The 18,864-nt window shown below is 36.4% G+C and overlaps 1 protein-coding gene across 3 annotated transcripts in view; it reads left to right on the top strand.

Annotated features, from left to right (window-relative positions):
• B3GALT1 (beta-1,3-galactosyltransferase 1) overlaps positions 1-18,864 on the top strand; it is a 571,010-nt gene that overhangs the window by 444,698 nt on the left and 107,448 nt on the right. Inside the window, exon 1 of one of the 3 annotated variants that reach the window (XM_012440623.2) lies at positions 17,353-17,509. The exons of the other annotated variants lie outside the window; for them this stretch is intronic. The gene's annotated coding sequence lies outside the window, so the exon portion shown is untranslated. Of the gene's footprint in view, positions 1-17,352; positions 17,510-18,864 lie in introns of those variants that run through there. 3 annotated transcript variants of the gene reach the window in all.

Below are 18,864 nucleotides of genomic sequence, written 5' to 3'. Positions count from 1 at the left end.
TACCATTGTGATAAAACAAATACACAATGCCTTTCATTGGAACAGACGTTTTATGATCTGAATATTTCTGTAAACTCAGTCCACACAGCCAATGTAGCCAAAATTAGAATACATTAAGAGGCATAAAATTGTAAATTGGACATGTGGATAAGCTTTATTGATATTGTAAAATATTATGGTAAGACTTTCTGTCGAGTCTCCTCATTTTGGGCACTACATTAAAAAACAGTAAGAGTGGTGAGTAGTACCGACGTAATTAGAAGTTGAACCTATTTGCATTCACAGTGGTCACGCCAGACAATTCCATTTTTAAACTTTCAGCAGATGGCCAGAATTAAGTCCTGGTGAGCCTTTTTACACAGCACTGAAGCCGACATACAGTGGATATACCACTGGCACAGATTTAACTTCACCTTGAAATAAGCTAGTGGGACGGAAACTGCTGAATGTGATAGTGGTGTGGCCGTGACTTGGGCAGAACAGCTGCTTCCACCGTGAGTCCCACTATCTCAGCACAGAACCAAAACAATGGCCGGATGCAAAGGAAACCAATAATTGAATAAGGTGGGGGAAGGGAGTAGAAAAGGGAGGTAAATGGTTCCTCTGAATTGGTTATTTGTGTAAGCAAAGTAAAATGTTTAATGGAAGGTATTTCTCTTATGCAGGTGGTATTGGTATTCTGGTAACATAACAATACTCTATCATGACCCCACATTGAAGATAATTAAATGGAAGGAAAAAGAAAAGCAAAGAATATTCTTTTGGTGACTTGGGAAGATTATGCTATGTTAACAGCCAGCACTTCAGTGTTTACAGTATGTCAGGGATGGTACAAACTCTTTAGATATGTCTCCTTGTTAATCTTCACAATATCCTATGAGATAGACACTGTTTTTATTTCCATTTTACACTGGAAGAAATAAGGCAAAAGGTCACACAGCTGGTAAGTGTCTGGACTGAAAGGAGTCTACTAAATCTAACTATCAGGGGGTTTATTGTGACCCCTGTGAGGGCAGTTTTAGGAGAGTTGTTGGTTGGGAGTGGGAGGAGAACCTGATTTTCTTACTGGCAGGTTGTCTAGAGGCAGGGACATGAGGGGAACTTATGATGCCTTTACATTCTCTGACATGGGTGGCACCCTGGATACTTCTCATCTGGGCTATTTAGTTCCAGTGTACTCTTAACCATTATGATACCTACCTCATGATGCCTTATTTGTTTAAATCAAGCTTCTCCAACCCTTGGCCCGCAGGCCTCATGCAGCCCAAGACAGCTTTGAATGAGGCCCAACACAAATTCATAATCTCTCTTAAAACATTATTAGATATTTTTGCGATTTTTTTTAGCTCATCAGCTACTATTAGTGTATTTTACGTGTGGCCCAAGACAATTCTTCTTCTTCCAGTGTGGTCCAGGGAAACCAAAAGACTGGACAGCCCTGAATAGTTTCTCACTTTCTAAAACCAGTTTAATTGCCTACAATTTGATTACCTCAACAATCCTGTAAGACACACAGCTCTATTTTACAGACTAGCAGCAGAGGCACAGAGATGCTCCAAATGACTTGCCAAGAGTGGAAAGCTAGTTGCTGGTGAAGTCAGTATGAGAACTCAGAAACAGTGTTCTATTATTGAACGTTCCCTGGAACTTAACATTCGTCAAAGCCATTTGCCTTCGGCTCAGGTTTCCACAGCTGAGGCTGATAGGAGTGCTTCCTCGTGTCTGTGATGGTCTTAAGGAGATGTTCTGTAGCCATTGATGGGATCCATGACATACTGTCATCCTCCAGTAACATGGTGATGTTATAACTAAATCCACTTGAAAACACCAAGCATTTTGCCATTTCCTGCTTTAATCTAAGTGAGGTTATCCGGTTTTCAAGGCCAGGAAGGTAAAAAGCAGACAGTGTAATTTCAAGGTCATAGAGTGAGTCAGAGAGAAGTTCCCAGGATGCTCAGTTCCAAAGAACATGTCACTTCCCCTGTGCACAGGCAGGACATGGAACTAACGGGTTTATTGACATCCGAGAGTTATATTTACAGGCCTATAAAAAAATATTGGTTGCTATAAAAATTCAGAAACATGAGTCCAGGGAATGTTCTGCAGAAGAAACTCCCTAGTGATACTTTTAGAGTGAATCAGTGAGGAAGTAAACGTATGTTGGTCTGGTCACTATTCATTCAAGCCAAGATGTAAAGGGAAAAAAAAGTAGAAATGGTCTTTGATTTCATTTCCCACCAGTTTACAAGTTTGTTTGCTTATGGCTGCCACTGTAACATCAAGTTAAAGCAGTTTCCAGACCACTTTTGCTGTAAGGCAACAGCAACTTCTCAGTTGCTGTGGACATGGTCTGAATAAGTGAGAACACAGAGATTACTCAGAAAGCAAAAAATGAATGACAGGAGTGAGACTCCGTTGCACCACGTGAGTCCTTGGCCATGAAATCAACACCATGATCCATTTGCACTGGAGGGCACCAAAGGATGTGCAGGTAGTCCCAACAGCCTTGGCAGTCACTTTTTTAAAGTTCTCAAATATGTATTTCAGAGGCCAGAGAATACATTATGAATTTTCTCTTTTAAAATGTCCTTTTCTCTAACAATCTGGTTCCCCAAGTACCATTCCTGGACTGCTTTTCTATTAAATTAAGTTGATAATGTAAAGGGGAGACTGAGAGATAGGTTCCAAGTCTGTTAACTTTTTTTCATCTTATTGTCTCTGCATCTTTTATCTTCCAATTTTTCTCTTTTCTATCTTTTTCCATCTATCTTTCTTTGCTTGATTTCCAACTGTTTTGAAATACCTTATTCATATTTGCCATTTTTCTGTCCCCTTCTCATTTTAAATATGTTCAGTCTTTTCTCTTCCCTTTCTGCTTATGTTGCCATCATTTTCTCATTCTGTTCAAGTAACTGGATTTGCACATGGTTTTATATTTTAAACAATCACTCCAACAATATTCAACTATCTCTGGGGTAAAGAGTACAATCGTAAATATAAATCAGCTGGAGCCAAGTGAAAGCAGGCATAAGCAAAACATTAAATCCCCCCTTCCAATTTCCAAAACCACACAGAGAAATGGCTTAGGTCAGCTAGGTCAGCTAGAGAGAATGTGGCAAAGGTGAAAACTGATAGTGCAAAGAGCCCCTGGTTATATCAAATTCTGCTTTTTTATTACTTTGGACTTGCCAATAAATTCTGGAGGCCATGCTTTTTAAAATATATTTCCTAGATCTCTACTAACTCCAGTATTTGGCAGATGAAATCTCACTAGACTGTTTCGAGACCTCCTGCTTCTACAGCAGCTAAACATCTCAATGGGCCAACCACAGAGGGAGAGCAATGAGTGTGAGAATTCCAATCTATTTCTCCCCATGCTTTGCTATCTTAGCAGGAACTGCTTATGTTTGATAATGTGTAGAATAATAGTTGAGAAACATCTTCACTGGCTCAAAGCTAGTTGCCTAAAAATAGGGAAACAAATGTATCTCTTCTGCATATATTCCTACAGCTGTAGATGTATATTGATAGAGATTTATATCAGTAAAGAATAGAAGTACAGGAAGGAAACTAAATAATGCATAATGATTCATTAAATCTCTACTCTGTCCCAAGTGCCCTAGATGCATTATCTCATTTAATCTCACAATTATCCAGTGAAGTATACATTAAAATATACATTTTTAAAAGATAGAAAAATAGAGGAACAAGGTGTCACCTAGTAAGCGGTAGAGTTATCTATGAATGAATCCACATGATGAAGGAGAAGGACGAGGAAGAGAAGGAGGAGGAGGAGGAGGAGGAGGAGGAGGAATGTTTATCAAGCCAGACCCTGTACTAGCATTTCATATACATTATCACATTTACAGAAATTCTCTGAAGCAAACAATATTGATACTTTTATTTTATTGATGAAAGACCAAAGGGTAGCATAGGTAAAATAATTTGTCCAAGTCACAGAGCTAGTGGGTAGAAATTTCAGGATCTGAACCACAGTGAACCACTTCAGATTCCACAGCACCAATCCCAAATTCATGTTTTTTTTTTTTTTTTACTATATAACCATGTCTCTTTTTTTACTATATAACCGTGAGACATTTAAAATGGAAATCTAACATCAAAATTATATTTTAGTGTCACATTTAAGAAAAATGACATGTCTGTACAGATATTAAAATAGAAATCCTATTTCATTAAAAAAATATCATTTCAGTGTAGCCCAAATACTGAAAAAGCTATGTCAAAAGATAATTCAGCATGTCTGGGAAGTGTTCATCAACATCTCATTGCTGTAGTAGATGTAGGACTCCTTCTTCAGAAAGCCTTAGGGGTTCAAGGCAGCAGTGGGTGGGGAAAAAGAGAACAGTCTTAAAATGGCAAGGTCAGCATTTCCAGTAACTCTATCCGTCATGCAAAATTAGATTGCTATTGAACTGGACGAATACATTCAAAAGGTTGCAAGAATTCAGCTAGAATAAATTTCAGATGTTAGCACTCCCAATATAATTAAACCAATGAGGCTGGGCACCGTGGCTCACACCTGTACTCCCAGTACTTTGGGAGGCTGAGGGGGGCAGATAACTTGAGATGAGGAGTTTGAGAGCAACCTGGCCAACATGGTGAAACCTGGTCTCTACTAAAAAAAAAAAATATATATATATATATAAATATATATATGAAGAATTAGCCGGGTGTGGTGGTGCACACATATAATTCCAGCTACTCGAAAGGCTGAGGCATGAGAATCAACTGAACCTGGGAGGCGGAGGTTGCAGTGAGCCGAATGTGCCACTGCACTCCAGGGTAATGGAGAGAGACTCCTCCGTCTCAAAAAATAAAAATAACAATAAATAAAACCAATGAACTCATTTTAATAAATCCCTTTTCAGCTTTAAAGCAATTAATGATGTCATTATTTCCTTTGCTAAAAGGAGGCTTTCAAGCAATACAGATTTTTAAATTATTTTTTCCAATAATTAAATAATTACCTTTCCCTTTAATTGTTTAGATCTCCTTGTCTTTCACAATATTAATTTTGAGGAGGTGAAAAGCATATGGACTTACAGGAGCTTACATTCATTGAGTATTCACTGTGTGCCAGGCATCATGCTAAGTACTTTGCTTGCAGCTATGTTAATATGTGAAGTGGGTACTTTTTATTCTCTGTTAAGTGGATGAGGAAACTGTGGTTTAATGACATTAGTTAATTTTCCTTTATCACATAACTAAAAAGAGCTTGACTTCAAATACAGGTGTTTCTGACTACAAAGCCTGAGCTCTTAATCAGCATTCATTGAATGCTGATCAAATAATTATATTCAAAAGCTGTGGATTAACACATAATTTCCAGCATGGAAGGGCTGTGTATTGTTTTCAGTTCTGGATGTTGCTGTTTAAAAGTAATACGATAAATTGAAGTGTGCTCAGAAAAGAGCAGATTAAAAAGTGAAGCTCCCACAACCACTTCAGTTGAAGAGGGGTCTTAGGGGCCAGCAACATTTGCTTGGAGAAAAGAAAAATAAATACGGCCTTGTCTTCAGACATTTGGAGAGCGGCCCTGAAGGAAGTGAAATGAGCCTGTGAATGGAGGGGCCTGTAAGAGACCATCTCCAAGGTTCTTTGGCAGTCAGTGCTTCTCTGATATATTTCCTCATGAATCCAAGGAGTAGAGTCAGCAGAAGCTACATGTTAGCTGAGCATGAGAAATAATTTTCTACTAGAGTAAGCTGATAATGGCAGCTGTGCCTCAGACTTAGCTCATCAGTGGAGTTTCTAGTATAGGCCAGAAAAACCCCTGGTGGGAATTTTGAGAAGGAAATTTAAATGTAGAATGATGGGTTAAACTAGATGCCTTTCCCGGACCTGAGAGCCATGAACTGATGAATAAATGTTCCATGATGACAAACCCCCAAGACTATCTGCAGAAGTTCCTCAGAGCCTGAGATGTATGTTTCTTTTGCTCTTCCAGAGAAGCCTCTCATTGAAAGGGAAGACTAGAGAGAAGAACTTACAATGACAGTAGTGTCAGCTCTTAGATCTTACACTTTAGTTCTAAAATGACAGACAAGGTTGTAAGAAAATCCACGCAAGAACGAATGAGATAGCCCCTAAGAAAATACTTTGAAAAGCACGAAACTCCATTGAAGTTATAGGGAATATAAATAATATTAACAAGTTAGAGAGACAACAGTCCTCATTGATGGAATTTTTTTGGTTAAATGTCACTGTGGATCTATACATGGAATGAGCCAAAAAGTGAAAAATTCAAATTAAATGAAAGATCAAATTCATTTTTAAAGTGTAGTAAAATCAGTCAATATTGGACATAATGGCAATGACGGAACCCACTCAGAAAATACCATGAAGGTGAAATCAGTTTCAGCTTAAGTTTTTATCAAGTGATATTTGTCTAAAGACAGGCACAAACGGTTGTTAGAAGTCACCACATTGGAGTTCTTATATTTTTTCCTCTTTCAATCTCAAATACTACTAGTATCTTCTGTGTGAAACATGAATCTGGATATACAAACAAAAACAAAAAATGGCATAAGATCCCTCTCATACAGGCAGGATTACAATTCAAAACTGAAAAGAGAGATTTCAGATTTCAAGTAATGCCTCAAGATTCTTAGCCTTTTAGAATAATTAGAAGTTTCAGAGAAAAGTCACACTCTCCCTTCTGATGTTCTTGTTATTTGCATACTTTCTATTGTGTACAACTCTTATTACATTTGAAATTAAAAAAATTATTACACGTTAAACTTCATATATCCTGGATATATTTGTTTTCTGACATATCTTTCCAGGTTTCCCTTGACAGCACTTAGATTAAAATGTACAGCTATTGACAGTATTATAAACAGTCATTCCTTTATGGTTAGACATGAAATATTCGGTCTCCCTATGCTACACCTACCCTACATTTCAGTTTTACAGTCAATTCCAGTCCGTATTCCATTCCCTCTGCCCCTCTGCTCTAGATTGGGTTGATATCCTCTCAGCTGCCTTAGCTATAAGAATTGGAATTGTGTGATGAAAAATAAATTGACTATCATTCTAAACTGCACCCTGTCTAATGGGGAGATTTTTAAATTAAATTGTTGTTTCTAACTTTTTTCCAAACACCTGTAATTTCTACATTTATGACTCACATGTAGTTCTCGGTATCACTTTCAGGATAGTTTGGTGTAGTGATGAAAAGTTTAATCTCTCAGATGAAAACTCAGAAACCTATTGATAAAATGTAACTGCTTCCTTGGTCCAAAGAAAGAAAGCAGAGGGGAGGATGGGTAGAAATGAGAATTAGGAAATATTTGTTCATAGTGCCAAGGCCGAAGATTCTTCCTGAGGCTGCGGTTGGAAGGACCACAATCCAAATGGCTTTATTTCTCATATTTAGAAAAACATGAGGAAGTGACTTGTGCTACCTTCAACCACATATTTTTGGGTATTTAGCCTTAGCATTTTTCTCTCTTCTTTCTGATTCTAGCCTATTTTATTTTCTCGACAGTGCTTTTCTCTACCTAGCATATTAAGTATTTATGTGTTTATCTGCATTCATATCATTACACTGTAAGTTTCATTTTTCCAAAGATTAAGCCATACAAGTTCAATAAATATTTGTGAAATTAAGGAATAAATGAATGAATAATGAGACAACCTTTTAAAATGTAATTCACATTTCTTTAAAAGCAATTCTAGGCCAGGCACAGGTGCTCACGCCTGTAATACCAACACTTTGGGAGGCCAATGCAGAAGGATTGCTGGAGCCCAGGAGTTTGAGAGCAGCCTGGGCAACACAGTGAGACGCTGTCTCTACAAGAAAAATTTTTAAATACCTAGGCATGGTGGTGCATGCCTGTAGTCTCAGCTACTTGGGAGGCTGAGGTGTGAGGATCGCTTGAGCCCAGGAGTTCAAGACAGAAGTAAGCCATGATCGCACTGCCACATTGCAGCCTGGGCAACAGAGTAAGACTCTGTCTCTAAGTAAATAAATAAATAAGTAAAAATAAAGTAAATTCTACTAGGGAAACTTATAAAGCAACACGTTTGGTGCTGCTCAGATTAGGATAAATGAGACACATTTAATAGGTTCTCTGAGGGGTCTGTTTCTTGCAACAGTGAAGGTAGATGGTACCTGCAGTCTCTAATTCCATGCCAGAAAATGAGACAGATATTTTAATGTGTAGATACAGAATTTTCAGAGTTCATTGGCCTATTTCTCTCCAGGAATGTTGGTACATGCTGTTCCTGAACACCAGTGAAACCACCTTATAATAAGATGTCTTTGGCCCAGCTGGCATTCCTGACTTGGATCCAAAATTATACTGAAAAAAGTCTTTCGTGGACTTTATTTTAATCAAATAAATGTGGCAAGTAAAACAATATTGTTATAGGATGATAATGAATAACTATATTATTTTGTAGATACTTGGCATTATAGAAATGGCCCACATAGTAAATTAGAATTAAAGGAGTATAGAATAGAAATATAGTTCCTGCCCACCCTTGTAAATTATAGCTAGAAGCAGGTAAGATTCATTTTTGTGCAAATACTCTGAAAAGTAAAATATTACCAATATAAATAAATAATAAAAAATTTCTAGGAATGCTTTATATACATTGGGTCATATTTAGATTTTGTTCAATATATCATCATCATCTCTAAGTTAAAACTTGCCTTCAGAGCCCGCTATACAACCAGCCACACTTTAGTCTTTTGGCAGGCACTGTGGTAACTTCTCAACTTCCAGTCCCACTTCACCTGGAAAATAAGCTAATTCCTTTCATTCTCTGGTAGGAGCTCCGTCCTTCCCTGGCACTCAGTGTCATTGATTCAGGGGTAAGCACATGACTCAAGCCAAGACAATGAGAATAGAGAACAGGAATTGGAAAAGCAGCTTCCTTGCTCTTCCGAAAATGCTTCTGGAATCACTTTTCTTTGTCTCCTTCTGTCATGGACAAGGACTTCTGTAGCCTCTGGTGTTGTTGGCAGCCAGGTTTTTTTTTTTTTTTTTTTTTGAGACGGAGTTCCGCTCTTGTTACCCAGGCTGGAGTGCAATGGCGCGATCTCGGCTCACCGCAACCTCCGCCTCCTGGGTTCAGGCAATTCTCCTGCCTCAGCCTCCTGAGTAGCTGGGATTACAGGCACATGCCACCATGCCCAGCTAATTTCTTGTATTTTTAGTAGAGAAGGGGTTTCACCATGTTGACCAGGATGGTCTCGATCTCTTGACCTCGTGATCCACCCGCCTCGGCCTCCCATAATGCTGGGATTCCAGGCGTGAGCCACCGCGCCCGGCCCTACAGCCAGTTTTTATCTATACAGGCAAGCTTACACCCCAGAATGCAGGCTGGTGAGGCAAAAAGGAAGTGGGCATTTGATGACATTGTTGGTCATTGAACCAAGCCTCTCTCTCATGGATCAGTATATCCACTTTGTAAATATCAAAGTAAATTGGGTGTTTGTTTACTTACCACCTAGTACATTCTAAAAAATGAAATTCCTTTCTTCAACAAACATCTACTAAGTGCAAAACTTTGAGATCCAAAAAAAGTTAAAACATCTTCCATGCCCTCAAAGAAGTTACGAGCTGGTAAGAAAAGCCAACAAGGAAATACCCAGGTGGGGTGGATATAGCCAGAGTGGTCCTTCACAGATGTAGGAGAAAAGGGGGTGTACTGTTTCCAAATTATTTAAAATATAATAATAATACAGATTTAAAATTTGCCTACTTTTTATTATCAGCATGCATGGCAATTCTAAATGATGCCAGTGATAAAATACTCCTCCCTGCCAGGGTACACCATGCCCACTGCCTTCAGGCTCCCAGCCCTTGTTACCACAGTGGTTGTATTCACCATTGTTAAATAACTATCTATAAATCACACTAAACATCTTTGACCTTGAAGCTCACCTTTACAGAAATAAACTCCCTAAAGTTTGCTGCTCTTTGACCATACTGGGAACCAAAATCTTGACTACAATAAAGGAGTTGAGCTATCTAGATTTTATAATGTTGGCGACAGAGAGTATATAATTCAATACTATGTGAAGGCAACTTCATCACTTATTGAAACCATATGAAGATACATAATAGGGTAAAGAAAATAATATGCCAGTATTCATACTATAAAGTAGGAGTGCATATAAACTTTAACTTTTCCCTTACTGAGAAACTGATGACAACTCTCAGTCAGGTTTGGGTAACAGACTCTAATCACTCCAGATGACTCTAGAAGTTTCCACTAAAGTAATTTAATTTATTGGCGCTCCTCTGTGCATCTCTATTTCCAGATGTAATTGAGGAGTCCTTACTGGAAGGCCACTTTACTATATGGGTGTTTTTTACTCTCAGTTTTTGATGAGATACTTGCTCTAAGACTGCTTTAAGTGTAGTCTTTATCCATCATAGTATGAGAGACAGTTGCGTCACCATTACTGTTTGCTTAGCTGTTTCTTGCCTGATGGATGCAGAGTACACTGCAGTGTAGGGACAGGTCATGTGTGGTGGGAGTTCTGAAGCTGGTGAAGTCAGTCCTCACTGGGCAGAAGGGCAGATCTGGTTCCTGAAAGACGAGAAGTATTTGTGTAGAAAACCTTTAAGAAAGGGAAGGCATTGAAACCTTAGGAAACAGTTTAAGAAGAAACACAAGAGCATAAAAAATGTATATTCAGTAAAAAGAGCAAAGCAGCAAGGCTAAAGACATATGGTGAGGTAAAGAAATCTGTTTTATGGCAGCAGAAACATGACAACCTAGCGAAAGAAGCGGCATCTAGAACATCATGCTAATTACTTGAAACCTTATTTGGTAAATAGTAAGAACCTATTTTTTAAAGTGTAAGCACAGAAATGATGTAATTCTGGTTTTCAATTTTTTATTATATAGTATTTGAACATTTAGAAATCTATTTCAAATATGTCATGAATACTAGGATTAATGTCCATAAAATTGTTGCCCAACTTAAAGAACTAAAATAATTCTAATACCATTGTGCCTTTCTTCTGCTTTTCCTCTAATCTGCTTTCTAGTTCCTGCTCAAAGTTACCTACTATCATGAATTTTGTTTTATCATTTATTTGCTATTTATAAAGAAAAAAGATGTATCATATATATCATAAACAATATGCATATGCATATTGCTTTGTTTCCTTGGTTTTACACTTTATAAAAACCATATCATGCTATATGTAGTCTTCATGATGTGCATTTTCTATGAATGTTATTTTTAAGGCACATCAATATATAATTGTTATTGTAGCTATAGTTCACTCATTTTTATCAATGTCTAACATGTCCATGTGAATATATCATATTTATTTATCCAAACTTCTACTAATAGATTTTTCATTTTTTGTTGTAACAAGCAACATATCCTGGCTTGCATGAACAAGGGTGTCTCGAGTATATATCTAGGAGAATAATTGCTAGGAGTTAAGTGTATAAAGGTTCTATTTTACAAAATAGTACCAATTTTTTTCTAAAGTAATTAAACCAATTTAAGCCCCCATCAGCATTGAATCTCAAGAACAGCAGTATTTTGTACAGTCAGACTCCTTGTCTTTTTCCCAAATAAGAAAACAATAGAATATTTATCAGTGTAGTATTAATTTCTGTATCCCCAATTACTAATAAAAATTTTTAAATATATTTATGTGCTATTATTTCTTTTCTTGTAAGATATGTCTGTTTTTATCTTTTGCCTATATTTCCATCGAAATGTTTTTATAGTTATAGAACTATTTCACTTTTCTATATTTCAAATCAATTTTGGTAAGAATATGTTTTCTCCTTATTTTGTCTAAATCTCCGATATATTGGTAGTTTATGTTCTTATTTATATCCCAAGTATTTTCTGTTTGTGTCTTCTCTCTTTTTCTGTTAATCAATCTGGTCACCATTTTATTTAAACAATTTTTGCCAAGAAATAACTTTGTGTTGACCATCTATTTTAATCTGTTTCTTATTTCACTTGCTTGTTTTGAAAAACTCATCTTTATTATCTCTGTTTTTCTGCTTTCTTGGGGCTTCCTCTGTTTTTCTAACTTCTTAATTTGATGGCTTAGCTACAAACATATAAGAGGCTGCAAAATTTTATTGAGTATTATTTCAATACAACATTATTGTTCAGCTGAATATTTTTAATTTCCATTAAAAAGGTTTTGATTTATGAGTTATTCAGCACTATATGTGTGCCTAATTTCCAATTGGGGGGATTTTTAAATTAATCCTTTAATTATTAACTTCTAATTTATTTGAATTCCAGTCAGAGAAAATGGTCTATGAGCACCGAGGGCTTCCTATGTGAATAATTTTTTAAATGACCCATGTTTCTTGATAAGAATGTGACATTTCTTGTTGTATGCAGGATTCAATAAATCAAGCTTGTTAATTGTATTGATCAAATTTTTCATACATTCATCATTTTTATCTGCTTCATCTATTAATGATTGAAAGGGTTGTATTGAAATTTTTCATTATAATAAGAGATTTCTCTGTATGCTAGCAATTTTAAAATGTATTTTCATATAATTTTATAGATTAATATGTTTGCAACTATTATTATAGATCTCTCATGAATTAAACCTTTTTATTAGTTTGTAGTGTCCATTCCTATTCTCAAAGGCTTTTTGTCTTTAAGAATACTTTTTATTACTCAGTTTTTTTTTGGTTAGCATTTATCAGTTACACCTTATCGAGCCTTTTATTTTTAATTTTCTGTTTTCTTATAGGCATAACTCTTATACACAGAAATGACTGGTTTTGTTTTTATATTCAATCAAATAATCTCTGATTTTTTTATTGTCAATTTAAGATCATTTACATTTATTTTAATTGTTAATATACTTGGACTTATTTTTGTTATTTTGTTATTTATAATTTTTCTGACTCTTTTTTTTCTCTCTTTGATCCTTTACATTTTCAATTAATGAAAACTATTTTTTGTCTTATGCCATTGTTTTCTATCAACTGGTGTGGAAGTTATTTTAATGAATTTGGTGGTTGCCCTAGAAGTTTTAATATGCATATTTAATAAAGTCTGATATTCCACAACATATTAATTCTACCCTAAAACTATACAAAACCTTGAAACATTTAATGTAGATTTTTGCTCACCCCTCTCCTAATATTTACATTATGCTCTATTTGTTTTAATTCCCTAAGCTAGACACAATTATGGTTTTCTATGTACTGTTTATTTTGATTTATTTATTAAACCATTTCTTCTCACTGTTTCTTCTTACCTTTCATACTATCCTTTTGAGATCATTTTCCTTCTATGAAGTCTATAACTTCAGTATTTCCATAGTGATTGCCTATTAGAAACTCCACTTTGTTGTCTGCATATTTTTAATGTAAATGCCTCTATTTTATCTTCATTCTTAAAAGATGGCTTTAATATTTATGTTTAAAACTATTTTTTCTCAGCAATTTGAGGATATTATTCTATTGGCTTATGGTTCCCTTGTTGAGAATCTTACTATCAAAGTTTCATCCTTTTTAGCTGATCTGTTTTTTTCTCTGCTATGTTGAAGACCATCTATTTATCCTGGTGTTCTGCAGTTTTACTGGATATATGTAGCTGTAGATGTCTGAAATTTTATCCTATTGGCATATTGTATGGTACCATTATCTGTGGATGCATGTTGTTCATCAGTTCTGGAAACTTTTCAATTAAATATTGAATTTAAATAGCATATCTCCTCTGTTATCTCTAGTCTGTCTTACTGGGACTTGAATTGCATATTTATGATTAATATCCTCATATTATTCATATCTCTTAACCTCTCTCTAATAATTCTCATTTTTTTATGTCTACATAATGGTACCAGATCTAAGTCTTCACCTGTGTCTAATCTCCTGAGTCAGATGAATGACTGTGGTTAGAAAACAAGAAGTAAAGGATGATTTAGAAAGTTGCAGAGTCATTTCAAAGGTAAAGGAGACAAACTAATTCCTCTCTTAGATAACTTACATTAATAACTATTATTATTATTCTGTTTGTTGTGAAATACCTATAAAATTCATGCTGTACAACTGATTTGTTCACTTGAAAGAAATTTTAACTGCCCTTCCAAGTATTATCAATTTTTTTAAAAGACAAACAAAATGAGATCTTTATTAAGTATCGAAGTTTAGTTAAGAGACTTTAAAGTTAATGCAGTAACATGCATTTCCAAGCTTACTGCGTTGATTTATTTGACATGGAATCATCTTCCAAGCCCTCTCAAGCCTTTTTCTCACATCTGTGATAGGGCATGCATGACCTAACCAAAGACCAGCATCATGTTGCGTGAGTGTGTGATTTGTTGTTTTCCAAAAAAGTCGTGAGTTTAACAAATGCAGCTGAATTTTCCTGCTATTGAACACATTTATTTTATTGACTTGCTTCAGAAATATGTGAACAAAAGAGCTGCTGTCCCACTCTTCTTAGCAATGACAAATTGGCCATACACTTCAATTAATAATATCTGGTAAATAGCCCTGAGGCACTTATTTGTAAAAGGTAGTATTCCATGTTATACACTGATTAAAGATTCAGAGCTGCCATTATGAAATGTGTTTTTAAAGTTTAACACATTATGTGTAATAGCCCTTAAATTTGCTCTATCTTTGCAGTCTGCCTTCCCTACAGATTGCGAATCAATCTCTTTTTTCATTTTATAGAAAAATTGGGTTAGTACATATAATTCTATCTCACAGAGGTGTCAAAAATGCATGTATTCTATGTATCTAATAATATATTGTGATAACATTCAGATTAAAGAGATAATTCTTTTATGCCCTATGTTGCTGCCCTTTTTCCCTCCTTTTCTGCTTTTATTTCTTCCCCTTCCCCATATTGTACCTCAAACCCACTAAATTCAGATGATTTAAAGCATTGTGTCAACATTTTTCCCTTTTGTGAGTTCAGCTTTTGCCAGTGTCGGTATTTGGGGCTTATATATAAAATGACTTGATTATTCATGGTGATAAAGGGGGATAGCATTGTGAGAAGGAGAGTCTCCAGTACTTTTAGAGCAGGCAGCCAAGATGTTGGGGTTAGAAGGCTGTCTGACCCTTGATGCCACCCTTGAAGACTTAAAATTATACCATTTGCAATTTATCCCTTTGGATTAGGGCGTTGCCCTTTATCAAAATGCAAATCCCTCCAGGCCAGAAAATGCCTAAGCTGCTATCATTTATTAACATCATACAACTAATTCATGTGTTGGAAATCTTCCAGCAAAATTAGGCTGAGAGCAATTTTTAGGAAAAACTAGAGAGATCCAGTTTGAAAGAGATTCAGAACTAGATGAGGTCACTAAACATCCAGAGAGCAGTAAGAGGCCATTGCAGGCAGAGAAGAGGGAGAGGAAGAACAACTAGAGGTTAAAGAGGCTCAAGAGAAACTCATCTAATTCTGAGTTTTGCCCAACCTTGGTCCTAAGCGTGCGTGTGTGCGTTAGTGCGTGCATGCGTGTATGTGTGTGTTTTAAGTGAAGAAAACAAACATCCACACGGATACCCTGTGAGTCTAGCCCAGGAGGCAAAGTCTCCTGGAGGATTTCATCTGAAATTACTATATACACAGTAGTCATGAAGAATGGGAAGTATCTACAGAAATTAACTTGTACATGATCAAAAGGATGAACGTGTCAGAATGGGCTAGAGGTTGTTTATTGCATTTGCAAAATTTCAAAACAAATGTATAATTCCGATCATGACTATTAAAACTGAGCAAAACTGGTCAAAAGTCTCATTTCAGGCCAATGGTTAAGTATTTATTTCACCAAATTTGAATTAGATGTGTCTGCATGTGCTCCCTTTTCCTCTTCTTATGTTTAGTAAGCATTTCTAGTATCCATATTTGTACAAAGTTTACTGCCAGTGTTCTGGGGAATACAGTGAGTAAGAAATACAAAAGAGATGTTTCCGAGTAGCTACTACAAAGCTGCAAGAGGAAAATAAAACAATAAATGTGATGCAGTTTAGACTGTGATATGAGCTCTCTGGGAAGCACAGATGAAGCACGATGTGGTATGTGGGGAGTGTTAAACAATGCTCAGTGCCATAGTTATAAATAACCTATTCAGCCATTGCTGTAAAGACTGGCAGTTGGGGGTGATAATTACTTTCATGCAGATCACCTAAGGCAAGCCATCAGTTATCCACTGAGATGAACAATAACCTGAAAATCCTGAGAATTCATCATTGATTAATATAATTTCTGCTCCCAATTTTGCCAGAAATTTCCAAAATTCACTAAGTCTTCAAGGAAGAAAATGGAAATTAAAATATCTCTTGAAGCTTTCCCTGAGATTTTTCTTTTCGGGTCAGGATCTCTCCTGGTCATGGTAGAGTCGAGTTGGGGGTTGAGAGATGCCACAGTCCTGGAGGTTAGAGTAGGGACTCTTGAGCTGAGATATCTGCAGGCAACAAGGCAAAAGGAAGGTTCAAAGTGGGCATGCCTCGGAATGTCAGGCAAAACTTACTGGACCGCAAATTAGAAGAAGCCAGAGGCAGGTATTGAACTCAAAGTTATTAACGTCTAACTAAAGAATTCTGTTAGTCACATTGAACAATGAATTTTAGTGTTTGTGACTTGCTTTTAAGGAGTCTAAGGCCAGGGACTGAGTGGATATTGCCAGACAAGCCAGTCTTCCTCGGACAAATCAGCATCTCTGTCCTTGTCTTCTCACACTGGGACAGAGAATTGTTCTTGCAGTCATTCAAGCCACACACATTTATTAAGCAACTACTATGTTCCAGGCTCCAACCTGAGTGTGCACAGAGATTCAAGTGGAAGTAGCTGGTACTCCAGAATGTAGAGTCCAAAGACACCTATAAATAAAAAACAGACAAGCCAGGCATAGCTAAAATGCATGTATTTTTGTAAGGCTGGCCAAGGGTTGGCCTTAGAACTAGCTTCAACTTTTAAATAGTCATGACCAAGCATCCCACAGATGTCATATGATTAATCATGAAAGTCCTTTGCTTTACAACCTTTTCACAGACAGATATTGTATGACAAGTTAACCTTAAGGACACATTCCTTCAAGGACTATTGTTACCTAGGGTCTTCTAAGCCTTGAGCAAGGGTTTGCTGGTGTTATGGCATATTTTAAATAACCAAGCAAAAAAATAACTAAGCTCTTTCCAGGTAACACTCAGGGAACTGAGTGTCTGATCTTCCTGCCCATCTGTTTCTTTCACTCAAAGTCCCAGAATCCTACACCAGGGGCAGGATTTTCACCTCTCAATATAGACCCATGTGCCTTACCTCATGGTCCACTGACTTCCTGAGAAATAAATCATTGTCCTTGTATTTCATAAGAGACAACACACATCGATTTTGTTGTTAACATGTGAGGCTTCGTTCATTCAATAGACTATAATTTTAATCACCAATAAGTGTCCTAAAATTTCAGACGCTAATGTCCTGAGGGATCAACTTTTAATCAATTATTGACTACAGTTTGAGTGGCAGTATGTCCAGATTAAATGCAGTATGATTTGTCCTATGGTAAGTAAATCCTCTCCACTTGACGTCTTGAAGTTGTTTTAAATGTCTTAAACCAAGTTTCTCCAACAGCGGTTTCAGGATTGTGACATTTTATGCTAGTTTTACAGCAAAAAGAATTCCTTAGCAATGTGTTGAAAGGCAACATGAGTTCACTCTGCGTCTTTGATTATGTTTAATAAGCTTTGCTGTCAGACGGTGAGTCATGATCTTTCTCTTCCGTTTTACAGTTTGTATTTACGCCTATTTGCATTTGATAAAAGCAGTGTAACGGCTCTGCCCTTTGGCAATGATGACTCCATTATTTTAATCAGTGCAAAGAAAAAAAATAACAATTTGGCATGAGAGTGTGTAAAACCCCTTCCTTTAGCCATTTTAAATTTTAGTAGTTATGTATATATTCTTATAGAATGACTACTTTGTGACATTAACTGTCAGTACATCCATCATTTGATTTGCATGAGAAATTTTGCTATCAGGTTCAATTTAGCAGATGAGGCTAAGAAAAATTTTTATCTTATCTATTTGCAAGCCTGAGCGATGTAGACATTTATAAGCATGGCTTTATAATATTTTACTTAATGGGAAAAAAATCAATGCTAGTCATATCTCCAATCCAATAAAGCTAAATTTGTCTAGCAGCAAGGTGTGGCCAGAGTAAATAGACTGTAAGGAAAACACCCACAAAGGAGTGGGATTAGTATTTCTGAATCCTCATTGGACAACAATAATTATTAACAATTTCTCTCAAGCTTACTCCTCTCTTGGTAGCATTTTTTAAGTCGTTTCTTCTGGAAGTCTTTGAGCCTAGAAGAGCCTAGTATTGTGTTGATTTCTTTTGTGTACACTAATGTCTTGAGTCAGATATCACTAAGTTGAAAATGAGTTTCATCCCTTTTGATGAAAATAATTTGGAGTTTAACCAAGTTGGTACCTGGGTACCTGGTCCTACCCTTCAATTGTCATATGATTAATCATGAAATCCTTTGTTTCACAACCTTTTCATAGACAGATATTGTGTAACAAGTTAACCTTAAGGACACATGCCTTAAAGGACTGTTGAGCAAAAAAATAACTAAGCTCTTTGCAGTAACACTCAGGGATATATAGAGTGTCATATCCCTTCTCTGGTACCTACATGTTCAATCTTCTTGCCTCTCCGTTCCTCTCACTCAAAGTCCAAGAATCATATGGCACGGGCAGAATCTACTTAGAATCCAAGTAGTGAGATTAAGTAATGGGTGAATGTATCATGGAGGTAGGCAACTTTTTCTATAAAGGGCCAGATGGTAAATATTTTTGGCCTTGTGAGCCATACAGTCTCTGTGGCACCTACTCAACTCTGCTGTTTCTACAAG

This window comes from Aotus nancymaae, unplaced genomic scaffold (genome assembly GCF_030222135.1).
Source record: "Aotus nancymaae isolate 86718 unplaced genomic scaffold, 86718_ANA_hifiasm-v0.15.2.pri h1tg000029l, whole genome shotgun sequence".
Taxonomy (NCBI): domain Eukaryota; kingdom Metazoa; phylum Chordata; class Mammalia; order Primates; family Aotidae; genus Aotus; species Aotus nancymaae.
Note: the sequence above shows the minus strand (reverse complement) of the source record. Positions and strands in the feature narration are given on the sequence as shown.